Source organism: Apis cerana, linkage group LG15 (genome assembly GCF_029169275.1).
Source record: "Apis cerana isolate GH-2021 linkage group LG15, AcerK_1.0, whole genome shotgun sequence".
NCBI classification, from domain to species: domain Eukaryota; kingdom Metazoa; phylum Arthropoda; class Insecta; order Hymenoptera; family Apidae; genus Apis; species Apis cerana.
The window spans coordinates 3,700,170-3,712,571 of record NC_083866.1 but is presented as its reverse complement, the minus strand read 5'-3'; the positions used below and the strand labels follow the sequence as shown (position 1 = coordinate 3,712,571).

General features: G+C 35.0%; 1 protein-coding gene across 2 annotated transcripts in view; it reads left to right on the top strand.

Moving 5' to 3' along the window:
• The window catches only part of LOC107997992 (attractin), a 140,839-nt gene that overhangs the window by 37,507 nt on the left and 90,930 nt on the right, over positions 1 to 12,402 (top strand). The window contains exon 13 of one of the 2 annotated variants that reach the window (XM_062085603.1): positions 9,705 to 10,385. The exons of the other annotated variant lie outside the window; for it this stretch is intronic. The gene's annotated coding sequence lies outside the window, so the exon portion shown is untranslated. The remainder of the gene's footprint in view (positions 1 to 9,704; positions 10,386 to 12,402) is intronic. 2 annotated transcript variants of the gene reach the window in all.

Sequence of the window (12,402 nt, the reverse complement as noted above, 5' to 3'; positions counted from 1 at the left end):
ATTATTTGTTAAAACAAAATTTCAAAATAATTCCAAAATAAAAAGGTTAATAATTATTTTATTCCTCAATTATTTTTGGCAAAATCATACAATTTATAAGTAAACATAAAATAAAATGTTCCAAAGTTCAACAAAACTGGAAATTTAAATTTCCAAAAACAAAAAGATCAATTGCAAAATTGCCAAACTCCAAATTACCAAATAAAATAATCTCTTTTCTCAATTTCTACGTTATCCGTCCTTTTATTTCTTTTCAAATCGCAAACGAAAGCGATTCGTGCACGAGATTCACGAGTTCTCACCATCGAAACGTGTCGATTTTTCCAAACACCAGTTTCCCCTCGCGGAATATTAAAGTCATTGGCATGCAGTGTCCTGCAAGATACGCGGCTGCACTCGAATAACTTTGCCAATTAAAATCTGGGTCGTTGAACGTTTTCCACTGTCGTGGCCAAGCGCGACCCATAAACCATTCGTAACTATCTTTTCGTTCCAGTTTGAACATTATCTTATTCGTTGCGAAGAACGGTCTGGTTTAATCATAACAGGTTGCATCGTAATTGATTTTCGTTAAAGTTTTTAATTCCAAGTGGAGGAATTGATAATTCGTAAAATTGAAAATCGACTTAATTTTTATTACGTGAATTATTTATTAACTTGTATTTTTCTTTATTTATTTATCTATTTATTATACATTTTTTTTTCGCTTTTATAGGAGAATACATAATTTGATTGATTTCAGTAGTAACTTGCTCCTTTTTACAAATTTGTTTTAATACCGAAAAATTTTTCAATGTTGATCTTAATATTTTTAAATATTTTTAAATTTTTAGGAAAATTTATATAATTTTAATGACTTTGCCTTGTGGATTTTCAGATCCTAAAGATTAAATAAATATGGATTCATGAAATTTCAATGTAGTATTTTAAAAAATTTCACTAGTATATTTTTCGATATATACATACAGTGTGTATATATTTTTTTAAATTGGAAAAGGTATGGATGAGATATCGAAATCGAAATTATTCGCATTGTTATTTTTTTTCATATATATTGTGGGTATAAATTCTTGATATAGAAAGTGTTTAGTAAGATTAAGGGATGTAGGAGGAGGATGGCGTCTTGTCGGTGAGAGGCTTTAGAATTCCAAACTCGAGAACTAAGTGACCCTTTATCCACGGATATCATGTAAATTTATTCTGCGAATTTAAATCGACTTTGTTTCCGACGAATATTTTATTCACCTGGAATATTGTCATATCTTCTTCCTACTTTATTTTTATTTTTATAGTTATTTCAAATAATTCTTCACTTGCGGGATCCTTCTTGAAATTACTTCTTGTCGCCTTTTTTTCATCTTCATATGATGTAAATCATCGATCAAAAGAAAGAAACCAAATGAGCGATTTAATTGCAATTAAATTATCAAATATCAATTCCATTAAAAATACCAAGATATTTTAAGAATTTAAAAATTCTTTTTTTTTTAAATTGGAAAAGAGAAAATAAATTTTGCAAGTGAATATCTGTCAAATAATACATACATAGAGTGAATTTTAATTTCTTTCGAATTGAAATCATTGGAGTAATTATGAGTGTTCAAACCACCGTTTAATGAGATTTAATGCACTCGTAGATGCTTAACACCTTGTAACGAGGCTTCTTTTCTCGAGTGATTCTGCTCTGGGATCAGGGAAAGCTCATTTCTTATCGCGTTTCAACGATCGTGATAACTTTCTCGCTAAAACTTATCGCCAAAGTTTCGAGCAACGAGTTTCAAAGTTTCAAAACGTATGCTTGTAAAATTAATCATTGTGGACCTCGAAGATTGGTAATAAACGTACAGTCGAATTTATTTATTATTTATAATATTACTCTGCAACAAAAATAACTCGCCATTCTCTTAGAAAAATTGATGAATTGATGAATTTTTTTTTATATCGTGAATGAAAGAAAAAAGTTCTAGCTTTAAAACGTAAAAAAAAGAATTTGTGATGAAAAAAATTATCCAAAATTAACTATACACTTTATTTTTATAGAGTTAAAGATTTTCGAGGAATACTCTCCAAACTCTAAGATATTTTCAAAAATCTCATAAATAACTTTCTCACTTTTTCAATTTCAATCTCCAATAAAAAAAATCCTCAATATAAAACATTTTCCCCGAAAAATCACGTTGAGGTTACTCTCTAGTGTTTTCATTTTCTTCAATTAAAAGTATAAAAATATTCCCCAGCTACTAGTTCGAAACGAAAAAAATTCCTAAAAGTAACATTCATAACGATGACAAACGCACGGAATCGCAAACGGTTTGAAACACATTCTAAATTCATGAAATAAAGATACGAAAGAGATATTCAAAGTGCACAAAGTGGAAACGTTCAAAGGGAGGTTTTTCATAAAATATTCAATAGGTTAAGTGGTAGCGGTAGCAAAGAGAAATAACAATTTCTAACCGTCTCAGAGACGATGGGGGAACGTTGGTGGAATTGTTAGTTGTTTCACCGATAGATGTGTAGGAGATATGGCCCTCTTGTTTTCGAGAGACACATTTGGTTATTAAACGACCGGAACCGTCGTTTTCAAACGTCGACAACAACAGTGGCGTTGCATTGTCCCTAGCATGGCACACAGGCGCACCGTGATTTAAGTTCGGTCGTAATTCGGTTGCTTTTCCGGTGCTTCGTTCAAAACTTTCCGGGTCGTACCCGGTTGGAATTCTGTTCGTGAAATGAAAGAGCTTTTTACGTTTCTGCCTTTCCCCAGACATGAATTGAACCATTGTATTTCGATTTTGTAAGGATTTCAGTTTTCTTCCATTTCTTTGCTCCCCCTTTCGGAAGAATCGAGACGTAGAGAAGAGAGGAATCTGAGATTTCTGAACTTTCTTTTGAATCCATCCTGTTCCCGAGAAATGTATAATTTTAAATCTCGTTTGAAAAATATATAGGTTATGTTTAGGTTTAAGTTATTAAGTTAGTTATTAAGTTAGATTTAATTACGTTTGACAATTTATTTTATTTATCTTTTTTTATAGATTCGTGTAAACATTATTAGGTTATCATATAATTTATAGGTTATGTTTGATGATGAATTACACTGACAAGAAATATTCCACTTTGTTTTCTCTTTTTCGAATTGACGTAATATATTATCAATTTTAAATCTGTATCGTTTGACAAATTTTTAGGTTAGGTTTAATTATGCTCGACAACTTATTTTATTTATCTTTTTCTTCGATTTTTATTTCGTAGAAAATATTTCAGATATTGTAGGAATATATATATAACCAAATTTCTACATCCGTGTTGATTGGAGACTTCACAGTATTGGTTTGATCCATTTCTATTTGTATTAAGAACTACCCACAACCCGTAACTTTTGAAATTATCCATGAATATTCTATAGAAACTCAAACGACCGAACTTTAAATCAACTATATGAGTAAAACTTGTACAAACACGAAATTATCATAAAACGTTTAAATGAATGAAACCTTAAATAGAAACGAACCAATTATTATTTTATAAACACAGTTGAACGCTAATCAACGAAATAATAATATTAGTTTCCATCAATTTAGCAAACATTCGAATAAACTAATCGAGGACAAACGTCCAAATTCTCCGAAATTGTTCCTTCCAGCCACGACACATTTCTATAATACAATTATCGATTTTATAATACGAATCGTGGGTCAGATTAGGTGTTAGTGGATGCTCGTTAACGGAACGATCGAACAGTTTACGAATAATTTCATTTTAATCGAACGATCCTTTATTTAAAACTCTCCCCCTTTGATCCACCTCTCGAAATTACCACTTCGAAATCTCGGTCCAACGCCTCGACTTCTCGAGTGTTTATCGATTCGAGAGAGATAGAGAGATAGAAAGAAAGAAAGAGAGAGAGAGAGAGATCACGGGTGCGAGTATTGGGATTTAAATAGCGGTGATGCACCTTGGAATGCGGCAGAGACGACACCGGTGAGCTCTGCCAACGTTGGGGTTGTTCACCTGTCGCGGTTATTTGAATTATTCTCTCACAGATCAGAAATTTGGCAGCTGGATTTGACAGTTGAGTTATGTTTCGATGAGAATGGAGGCAAGTTTGATCATTTCTTCGGTGAAAGAGCTCGAATTTTAACGTAGAGACGATTATTGCTCGACGGGTTGCTCGATGACAGGCAGCTAACTTTTACATCTTCGTGCCTTACGATGCGATGATTAAATTTCAAGATTCGATTTACATATGCTTGCGATTGTATGGATTATTTCTTTTAATGAGAAATTTAGCCGAGTTTCGAAAATTTCTTCGATAAAAAAGCTCGGATTTTAATAGAAAGATTGTTGCTCGGCGGGTTGCTCGACGACAGGCAGCTAACTTTCGCATCTCGTGTATTAATTTGATCTAATTTGATGGATATGCATGTGACTTGAATTTCGTGAAACGTTTGAATTCAAACGTTGGATTGTGTAAGAAATTTCAATGAGATGGAAGATAAATCTTAGAGTTTTTTCATCCTCGCTCGTTTTAATTTCACATAATTTAATTTAATTTAAATTTTGCGGATGAAGAATCTTTTCAATGCGTTACTTCAAAAAATTTTTAATTTTTGCCGCTATATTATTACCTCTCTCAGAACATGGCTATTTTATCTATAAGAGATTCACGACCATGAGAGATTTTTCGTTCAAACTCTTAATAAGAAAATAATCCAATGAGTAAAAAAAAAAAAAAAAAAAAGAAATGAAATGTTCGTTAAATCTTATAATATGAAATAACTGTATCGCTTTTAAACTGTTCGAAAAAGGAATCAGGTCGATTACACAGGGAAGAATCTTAGGACAGATAGATCGGAAAAGAAAATCCGTGGAAGTTTTGAAGTGGTAGCTGGATCGCAACGATGCTTAAGGGACTAATTAATTAGGAGTTTTAATTAACCAACGCCTGGTAATTGAACGTAATTAGCTGCTGACATGCAGCCAGACTCGGGAAAACGGTATTATAAATAGTTTGTCGGAGTTCCCTGTGAAATTCTCTGTATAGAAGCAATTATACTCGTTTCAAATCCTGTAAAATGATGATTGCATCGATTGATTTAGCTTTCGAAAATTTACAATTGTAATTACACAGAGAAAACAAATTTTTTTCGAATTATTCAAAATTACCTCTCTAATAATTATCCATCCGTCATGCGAGCTTAAGTTAAGTTCGAAGTTTAAAAATTTAAAAATTCAAAATCTCTCTCGATCTATTAAAATTCATTTTTTATTTAAACTTCTCTAACGAATAAGTTTCCAATATCAAAGATTAAATTTAATTTATATCCAGAGAATATAAAATTAAATTCTTCTCAAATAGCCACGTTCAATCTCTCTCTCTCTCTCTTTATACTTACTTTGCTTTCTCGAATTAAAAACTCGGTTACCAAAAGTATTTTCTTAAAAAAAAAAAAAGAAAAACATGGAGACAGAAGTTCAGGGAATACAAACCAGATGTTTCTCCAGATGTTTCGCGGCAATTAACGAAATGAAAATTGTCATTGTGACGATACAATTTTCCACAGCAGAAAACCACTTTCCCCCCTTTACTTAGCGGGTGGGGAGGGGAGAGGAAGGATCGATACTCGAAATCCCTGCCCGATTTTCCACGACGGACGACTCGCAATTTTTCTCCGCCTTCTTCCATTGTTTCGGACAATGTTTGAACCTGTCCTCGAAAAATTACGGGACGACACAATTGCGGTAATCAGGGGGGAATTTCACGGACAATGGTTGACGGGGACACGGCCGGATAATTATCTTCCTCGAATTCCATGGATTTAATTGCCGGTTGCCGTGTTTTTCCAATCGAACTTTTTTTTTTCTCCTTTTTATTTCACCTCCTCCGATTTCTCCTTTTTAAAATTCAATTACGCTTAATTGATTAATTGTTTCTTACTTACACGAGGAGAAGAGGATAACTCGTGAGTAAGAAATTCGAATTTTATTAAATTTTTATTATCTTTCGTTGCTGTGGGATCATTGAATTTTTATTTCATCCTTTCGAAAGAGGAATTTGTATTTTGAAGTAAACAAGAGATTCGAAATTGGTGGAAAATTTAAACCGAGTTATTTAAGGAAACCGGTCTCGAGTCTTTCGTTTCTCGACCATCGAAAGGATCGTTTTAATTTTTTCGAAAACAGGGCGGGACGCGACTCATCCGCGGAGACAAAACGTTGGTAAATATTTGCCGACGGCACAATGGCGGACAGAGGGGTGGTGGACGCGAACGAGGGCACGCTCCACGATGGATTCCAATTCGTTGGTTAATTTTAATATACAAAGAGCGAGTCGATTCGTAACGAAAAACGAATTAGCCCCGCCATTTCCACCCTCGGTCTCGGCCGATGATCATTTTTTGTGTTTATATTTCGTTTTGTCCTCGAATCTTTTAGGTCGTCGTGCATCGTTGAAAAAGGACGTAGAGGAGGAAGTTTCTTTCTTTCTTTTTTTTTTGTCTCATCGATTATCGATACCGAAAGATGGTCCCTTTTTTTTTGAATTATTTAATTCGATTTCTCGAAATTATTTTTCGATTAATTTAAAAATTAATTCTCTTTAACGTTTTCCAAAAATTACACAGTCTCGTTTCCTTGATTCCCTTATAAATAAGAGTTTATAATATTAAACACACAATTTCAAAACTTTCGACTTTTTTTTATTTTTCCTCCTCGATCTCTAAAAAGTGGAATTTAATTTATCGCCAATCTTGCAAAGTGCCATCAACACACCGCTCTTTGCAAGAGAGCAAAGCGAGTAATTGCCATTTCTCCAAAACTTGTCGCTTGTTCTACAACGCTCTGCTTAGTCAGCCACGATGATCTACTTGCACGTAAATTTAGACCCTCCATCAAATCCCTCACCCTCGTGCAGGAACGTTATTTTAGCGCGACATTTGCCATTTCGTCCGCCGACGATCCAAGCCTCCTTTCACCAAACCTCTGCTCGAACCTTGCCGGATGAACGGCGAGAAATAAAGAGTATCGTGGCGAGGCCATCATTGATGGAATCCATTCAATGGGCAACTGGAGATGGAGGATTTATGGTTTGACGAAGCGTATAGAAATCTTCCTTCTTTCCTTCCTTCCTTGCTACAATTACTTTGGGCAACGAAATTGTTATTTTTTTTGATCGATCGATTTGATTTGATGTTATTTATCGTGGAATTTAATAATGATTAATATAATTACGATATAACAGCACAGGTGTAATATGAACGGTGAAGATTGAAAATTTAGAGAAGCAAGAGTGAAATTTAATAGGGAAATAATAAATTCAAAGCGACGAAGGGGAGGGGAACGGAAAAGGGAGTAGAAAATCGGTAAGACAGAATCTGGAGAAAGAATAAAATCTATCCCGTAGAATTTCATAAATCTAAGGTGTCAAATGTATCAACAAAAGAGGGGGAAAAAACGATGTTAATAAAACTGAATCTCTAAAACACAATTTTCCTAAAATATTTTTCATCCAACTTACTATTCCACGCACCTCCTTTTCAGGAATCGAATCGAATCGAACGTTTGCTATCCAAGCGTGAGTGGATATAAATCGAGTATTAATCACCGTTTTTCTTTTTTTTTTTTTTCAATCGTTTCGACTCGAATAGGCGCGATTTCATCGATACGATCTCTCTCTCTTTTTTCCCCCCCGGCGTTCAATGGCGGAAAGGGGTGGAAAAAGCGGCGGCCATGTTTTGGAATTTCCTCCCCTCCCCCTACCGATTATTTCGTTAACGAGGAGGGGCAGACATGTTTCCACGCACGTTCCGTGTGTGGGTGCGCGTGCATGAAATTTTCATTTCAGATCGTTCCTTTGACTCTTACGGTTTATGAATGGCCGCTTATGAAAACATAGCTGGATAGTACGTGGATGCAAACGTGTTGGCTTGATCGATATTTAGGTATCTCGTTACGTGACTTGTTAATTAAACTTGCCAGTAATTGTGGGGAAGACGCAAGCATTGGAAACGTTATCATTTTTCGATGTCGCTGATTTTTTCCCCCTCCCCTCCCTTTCGCGTGCAAGGGGTGATTCGTTCAACGTTTTTGGAAAGTAACTTTTGGGATAATGTTAATAATTGGAATCGTTAATTCGATTAAGAATTTTAATCTGATTTAATTTAATTCATAGATTTGCAATTTACAATTTAGCGAGGGAACGTTCACCTACGCATTTGTCATTTGGATCGTTTAATGATGAAGAACACCCACAATGTAATTTGTCATTTCGTTTACTGTGATATAAACCACCCACTTAACCTTTAATTCCTATTATATCGAAACGATTAAATTTAAAGTATCAAAATATCAACAATCGAAAACATTTATTCGTTTACTCTGTTTCTTTCTTTCAATATCCCTCTTTAATCAAATATCGAAAATTCAAAATTCACTCGAAATATCTCCATTCGAATATTAAAACTGTTATGTAATAGCATAACATTCCAAACATCATCTATATCTTTTATCAAATATCAAAAATCCAATCATATCCTTATTGCTAAGTCAATTACAATATCAAAAAACATCCTCCATTTTATCGAAAATCGCTCGCGAGGCCGACAAACTCTCACTCCATCCATTACGTTCTTTAATTCCCTTCTAACTAAGATCACGTTTTCGTATCTCGAGAAATTTAAATGCATCATACTGATTAACCAACCCTCTCCCAACCATCGTCCTTTTAACCGAACTATATTTCACAACGAGAAATTCCAAAAATACGCACGAGTACGTTTCGTATCGAAAACTGCGGAGGCAGAAAAGGTCGTGGCTCGGTTCGTTATCCTACGCCGTGTTTATCCGTGGCGGCCGATCTGTCCCGCCGTCGATAAAACCCCTTGACAGTGGCGGCCGATGGCAGTCGGACGCCAGCCGTCGTTGCGAGCGGATATGCCGAGGCCCGTCCCATTTCCGCTCAACCGCGATTCGAACAACCTCGAGGATCCTCGAATCGATCCGTCGTCGATCCATCGCGAACAAACGTGAATATGTACACGCGCTGCCCTTCGATCGATCGTTATAGGTGGAAATTTTCCAGGTGAAGAGTTTTGTGACTTTTTTTTTTCTTTTTCATATATATATATATGTATATCTTTTTTCGAAAAGTGTGTATCTATTATCGAACTGTATAATTATATTTATTGTATATTTGAAGTGAATTTAATAATATCAATCCTGAAAGTGGCGAAAAAAAAAAAAAGGAATAAAATTGAAGTAGGGGAGAAAAGATGTATATTCAATTATATCAATATTAGGGTTAAACGATCACGTGAATTTATAATTTTTTTTAATTTAATGAAACGATTAAAAAGTAATTTTAAATTAAAATTAAATTACGTTGAATGGATAATTCAATCGAATCGGTAAACTCGTTGATCAGATGTAAAAGCACATACATAGTGGAAGAAATGAGATCGAAATAAAAATTTTCCAGCAACTTGAGTGAATTTCGAATTTCCGTTTCGCGAATTTGAAGAATAATTTGAAGAATATTATCGTCGTATACCATCCGGATGATGGAATTTGATCCACGGGACCTCGTGCGAGATAGATCGTGGCCGATCGCCATTTTCCCCTGCAATTTGTCGTAAAAGCGAGGTTCATCGCTCTCGAAAACACTTGTTTGTCGTTATATTTGTGTTTTGTTTCTTTCTGTATAGGAAACTGTCTCCGAGAGGGGTATTAACGAACGTAAACGTGGTCCCATTAAGCGTGATAGTGTGTGTCAACGACGATAAAGCGAGCAAGGAGAGGTGGAAATTGTGATCGGTGATTCTGCTCGAGAGTTTTTTCTCCCCCTCTTTTCCCCCCCCTCGGTGTATCGAACCGGAAATTTGACGGAAAATTTGAAAATGGAAGAAGAAGTTTCTTGGGACGAGCTTCGAATTGAAATTTTTTTGATTTAATACGAAAATGGGATGAATTTGATGAATAGTAAAATTCTTTTTCGATGACAAATCAAATGGAATCAAATTTCCATTTGAAAAATTTTTCCTCTCATTCGAAATCTCCAGATTGAAATACTAATTGAAATTAGAATATTATCCAGGATCCACTGAAACTCACCCTCTTCGACTCGTTGGAAACGATCGAAAGGAAACGATTCCACGATCCACGATCCTCGAGGTTCCTCCGAGTGGAGCGCTCGCGAAGAAGAAAGGAAGGGAAAGAGAAAACAAACGAGCGTCGAGCGAGAATCCAGGTACTTAAGCGGCCATTTCGGGGATACGGAGCAAGTGGTGTGCATGCAAGTTGGATCCAACTGGGTAATTAGAGGTGTAATTTCGATCTTTCGCCGAGTCGACGAGAATCCGGCGGGGGAAGGGCGGAGATCGTCCACGGTGAGTCGTAATTTCATTTTTTCCGAACCGCGCTAATGAGTTTTTAAAGCAGGCGAAACCGAGTTTAACGCCGTTTAATTCTTCCCACACCCTTTGTTCCTCGGCGCGCGTTAAACTCTTTTATCCCGGGGAAACAACTCGAGGAAAACCTGCGACGACTGTGTCTCGCTTTCCCCTCATTTCGTTACTTTTTTTTCTTCTTCGAATAATTATCGAGCTTTGAGAATCTCGTTACTTGCTGGTAGTTTCTTTCTTCGATCCAATTTAACTTTCCTAAGTATAATAAATCTCCTCTTCGAAGCCCTGTTGCGTAAGTCTCGTTTCGAACGAATCGATCAATTTGAATTCCAGTATTTTTCGCGCGTACATTTTGAAAAGAGTAGTTCAGGGATGGATAATAAGGGATAATTCACGTAACTTTTTCAAACTTTCGAAACGGTTCGCGGAAAAAAGAGAGGTCTTCGATTAAAACTTGGAAACTTGACTTTCATTGAGGAAAAAGAAAATAGGGAAATTTGAATCGACTTTAATTTCGCAGGAAAAAAATATATATACACGTGGCAGACACCGTGAAACGAATAAATTTTCTTCACCGCCTATTGTCTATAGGAAAATTAAACAAAGGAGAAAGAGTCTCGTTCCTCGCGTCTTTTACTTATTTTTGGACGTCGAGAGGACGCCGAGATCTTTATTTTTACGAGCATACACGATATGAATCACCGCGCACTTTGTTTCACTTTTCCATTTAATTTTATCACCTTGTTATACCACCATTCACCGCCCCACACAATACGGAAATTCTGAATGAATAACGATATTGTATCAACGAAACGAAGATGGAATAAATAAACGGGAATAAATTCGTCGCGCGGACAGATTAATAAAATTTCGTTTTAAACTGGTTTAACTGGAAGGTCAGTGAACCGCGTTGCGAGAGGTAAATTGGTAATAAATTGGGGGATGCGATTCTCGATTAATTATTATTAATCAACGTTTCGAGTTGGCGTAAAGAGAAAAAGACGTGGAAAATTTTCTCGGTATTGAAAATTCGTTACGATTACGATTACGTTTCTGTCTCATTAAAATCCACGTCGCTGCGTGAACAAGGAATGTTCCGCTCGAATATTTCAGCCGCTCGTTAAAGCTCCTCTCTATCCGGTGGAAAAATACACAGAGGTCGATCTGCGGAGATGAGAAAATTTTGGTTGAATTCTTTCCTTCCTCTCTTTGCAGAAAGTTGGGTAACGGAGAAAGTGGATTGAGAAGAGTATCGGGAATTAAATTATACATCTACCTTTGTGACGCTGTGGGTAATTAACTGCTTTCGAGTTTCTTTTATTTTATGTGGTTTACGTAATGATCATTACGTACAATTTTAAGTTTATTTTGTTTAAAAGGCTTGCGGATTTGCAGAATTATAGGATAAATCGAATTCCAGTTATAAATTTGAGATTTTATAATTTATAGAATTTAAAAGATCGTGAGATTGCAAAGGTTTCTTTTATTTATGATTTTGTGTAGTGAATATTGCACAATTTTGAGTTTATAGAGTCAGTTTGTAGTTTAAAAGAGTTATAGAGTCACAAGTTGGACTTGGACAAGTATAAATTTGAGGTTTTATAATTTATAGAATTTAAAAGGTTGTAAGATTGCAAAGATTTCTTTTATTTATGATTTGTACGGTAAATATTACATAATTTTGAGCTTATAGAGTTTAAAAGAATTGTAAAATTATATAATTATAGAGTAAGTTAAGATAGAATTAGTTTAAAAAGATTGCAACGTTAAGAATTATAAAATTTACTTTAAAGTTTAAGATGTTATTGTAAAATTACAAAGTTATAGGATTTTATATATATATATCGTGTTATGGAAGTTATGGAAGTTGTGGAAAAATTAGGAATAAACTCAAGAATCTTATGAAATTATCAAGTTGTAAATTTTATACCCAAGTTATGCTCATAAAATTTCTTCTTGGATATCATTATAATATTAATTTGCTGTCACACAGTTTATT